This window comes from Otolemur garnettii, unplaced genomic scaffold (genome assembly GCF_000181295.1).
Source record: "Otolemur garnettii isolate 467f Iridium unplaced genomic scaffold, OtoGar3 scaffold00116, whole genome shotgun sequence".
In the NCBI taxonomy this organism is placed as follows: Eukaryota; Metazoa; Chordata; class Mammalia; order Primates; family Galagidae; genus Otolemur; species Otolemur garnettii.
Window position 1 is genome coordinate 104630 of NW_003852511.1, and position 3999 is coordinate 108628.

The 3999-nt window shown below is 35.2% G+C and overlaps 1 protein-coding gene across 2 annotated transcripts in view; it reads right to left on the reverse strand.

Annotated features, from left to right (window-relative positions):
• The window catches only part of TRIM67 (tripartite motif containing 67), a 55436-nt gene that overhangs the window by 17173 nt on the left and 34264 nt on the right, over positions 1 to 3999 (reverse strand). The gene's annotated exons all lie outside the window — the stretch shown is intronic.

Here is a 3999-nt window from a genome sequence, read left to right on the forward strand (position 1 = left end):
AAAAAAAAAAAAAAAAAGGAAAATACATTTTTCTTCTCAGCCAATTGTACATACTCCAAAATCAACCACATCCTAGGATACAAATCAAACCTCAGCAAAATTAAAAGAATAGAAATTATACCTTTATCTTCTCAGACCACAAGGCAATAAAGGTGGAACTCAACTCCAACAAAAACGTTCACCCTCACACAAAGATGTGGAAATCAAACAACCTTATGCTGAATGATAGTTGAGATCAGGAAGAGATAAAAAAGGAAACCACTGAATTCCTCAAACATAACAACAATGAACACACAAGTTACCAAAACCTGTGGGATACAGTAAAAGCATTCTTAAGAGGGAAATTTATTGCATTAGATGCCTACATTGAAAATACAGGAAGAAAGCACACATCAACAAACTCAGGAACCATCTTATGGAATTAGAAAAAGAAGAACAATGTAGTCCCAAACCCAACAGAAGAAAAGAAATAAGCAAAATTAAATCAGAGATTAATGAAATTGAAAACAAAAGAATCATTCAGAAAATTAACAAAACAAAAAGTGCGGTTTTTTGAATAAATAAATAAATAAACCTTTGGCCAGATTAACTAGAAACAGAAAAGTAAAATCTCTAATAGCCTCAATCAGAAATGATAAAGGGGAAATAACAACAGATGCCATAGAGTTCTAAGAGATCATCTCTTGAGTACTACAAGAAACTCTATGCCCAGAAATTTGACATTCTGGAGGAAATGGATCAATACCTGTAATCACACCCTCTCCCTACACTTAACCAAGAAGAAATAGATCTCTTGAAAGCACTGAATTCAAGAACTGAAATGGAAGAAACAATAAAAAAATCTCCCAACAAAAAATGCCCTGGTCCAGATGGCTTCACACCAGCTCAAAGAAGAGCTTATACCCATATTGCAGAAACTATGCCAAAAAATTGAGAAGGGAGGAATCTCCCTCAACACATTCTATGAAGCAAATATCTCCCTGATACCAAAACCAGGTAACGATCCAACTAAAAAGGAGAATTTCAGATCAATTTCACTAATGAATATAGATGCAAAAATTCTCAATAAAACCCTAGCCAGTAGATTACAGCTACACATTAAAAAATCATTCATCACAATCAAGTAGGTTTCATACCAGGGATGCCAGGCTAGTTTAACATACACAAGTCCATAAACGTAATTCACCATATCAACAGAAGCAAAATCAAAGACCATATAATCTTCTCAATAGATGCAGAAAAAGCATTTGATAAAATTCAGCATCCTTTACTAATCAGAACTCTGAAGAATATAGGTATAAGTGACACATTTCTGAATCTGATCAAATCCATCTATGACAAACCCACAGCTAATGTTATCCTTAAGGGAGTAAAATTGAAAGCTTTTCCACTTAGAACTGGGACCAGAAAAGGTTGTCCTCTATTGCCACTACTATTCAACATGGTGCAGGAAGTTACAATCAGGCAAGAGAAGGAAATAAAGGGTATCCCAAATGAGTTCAGAGGAGGCCAAACTCTCGCTCTTTGCTGGCAATATGATCTTATACCTAGAGAACTCCAAAGACTCAACCAAAACTCCAGGAAGTGATCAAAAAATACAGCAATGTCTCAAGGCATAAAATCAATGTTGACAAATAGGTAGCCTTTGGATATGCCCATAACAACCTAGAGGAGAAGCTAATAAAGGACACAATTCCCTTCACAGTAGCTAAAAAAGAAAAGAAAGAAATATATAGGAATATATATAACAAAAGAGGTGAAGGAAAGAAAATTACAAGAAATTTACAAAAAATATTATAAAATTCTAAGAGAAGAAATAGCAGAAGATATTAACGAATGAAAGAACATACCATGCTCATGGCTGGGAAGAATTAACATTGTGAAAATGTCTATACTTCCCAAAGTAGTCTACAGATTTAATGCTATCCCCATTAAAATACCATCATCATACTTTCACAATTTGGAAAAAATAATTCTTCATTTTTTTTATTAAATGATAGCTGTGTACATTAATGCAATCATGGGGTACAGTGTAGTGTTTTTGTATATAATTTGAAATATTTTATCAAACTGGTTAACATACACTTTATGACATTTACTTAGTTATTGTGTTAAGAGTATAAATGTCTTAATTCTTTATTTTGTATGGGACCAGAATAAGCCTTGTATAGTCAAGGCAATGTTTACTCATAAAAACAAAGCCAGTGGTATCACCCTACCAGACTTTCAGCTACACTTCAAGGCCATAATGATCAAAACAGCATGGTATTGGCACAAAAATAGAGACATAGACATTTGGAACTGAATAGAAAACTATGAGATGAAACCAACCTCTTACAGCCACCTGATCTTTGATAAACCAAACAAGAATACACACTAGGGAAAAGAATCCCTATTCAATAAACGGTATTGGGAGAAATGGATAACTGTATGTAAAAGACCAAACCTAGACCTACACCTCTCACCACTTACAAAAATTGATTCAAGATGGATAAAATATTTAAATCTAAGAAATGAAACACTAAACATCCTTTTTTTTTTTTTGAGACAGAATCTTAAGCTATTGCCCTGGGTAGAGTGCCATGCCATCATAGTTCATATCAACCTCCAGCTCTTGGGCATAAGCAATCCTCTTGCCTCAGTTTTTCTATTTTTAATAGCAATAGGGTCTTGCTTTTGCTCAGACTGGTCTTAAACTCATGAGTTCAAGCAATCCACCCACCTTGGCCTCCCAGATTGGTAGGATTATAGGCATGAGCCACCATGCCTGGCCAAAACACTAAAAATCCTTTAAGAAAGTGTGGGGAAAACACTTGAAGATATAGGTGTGGGGAAAGATTTTATGAAGACGACTTCTATAGCAATTGCAACAATAACAAAAATACACAAATGGGACTTAATTAAACTGAATAGCATCTCTACAGCTAAGGAAACAACAACCAAAGTTAACAGACAACCTTCAGAATGTGAAAAAAATATTTGTATATTATGAATTGGACAAAAGCTTGATAACTAGGATCTATAGAGAACTCAATTAATCAACAAAAAAAGACCAAACAATCCCATATATCTCTGAGCAAAAGACATGAATAGAACCTTCCCTAAAGAACGCACACGAATGTCTAAAAAAATATGAAAAAATGCTCATCATCCCTAATCATCAGAGAAATGTAAATCAAAACTACCCTGAGTATGTCACCTAATGTCAGTGAAAAGCTTCCATATAACAGTCTCAAAGCTGCAGATGCTGGTGTGGATGTGGAGAGAAGGGAGCACTTTTACACTGCTGGTCGGACTGCAAACTAATACAACCTTTTTGGAAGGAAGTACGGAGAATCCTCAAAGAACTCAAATAAGACCTCCCATTTGATCCTGCAATTTCATTACTAGGCATCTACCCAGAAGAAAAAAAAAAATCCTTTTATCATAAGGACATTTGCACTAGGCTGTTTATGGTAAGCTCAACTTACAATCACCAAAATGTGGAAACAGCCTATATACCCATCAACCCATAGATTAGATTAACAAGCTGTGGTATATGTATACCATGGACTACTATTCAGCCACTAAAAAAGATGGAGACTTTACATCTTTTGTATTAAATTGGATGGAGGTGGAACACATTCTTCTTAGTAAAGCATCAAAAGAATGGAGAAGCAAGGATCCAATGTACTCTATTCTAATATGAAGGCAGTAGATGAGCTAATACAACAGGGAGTAGGGGAATGAATAAGTGGAGAGAGGGGAGAGGGAGGGGATAGAGGGGTCATAGGGGTCACAGTGTATGGCACAGCTCTTTGGGGCAGGACACAATTATAAAAGGGACTTTATCTAATAAATGCCACCAGTGTACTCCCAAACAATAAACAAAAATCAATAATTTTTAAAAAGAGAGGATGGCTCTTAAGGGCTGATTGGTCCCTTTTCTTTTTTCTTTTCTTTTCTTTTTTTTTTTTTTTTTTGAGACAGAGCCTCAAGCTGTCCCTCTGGGTAGAGTGC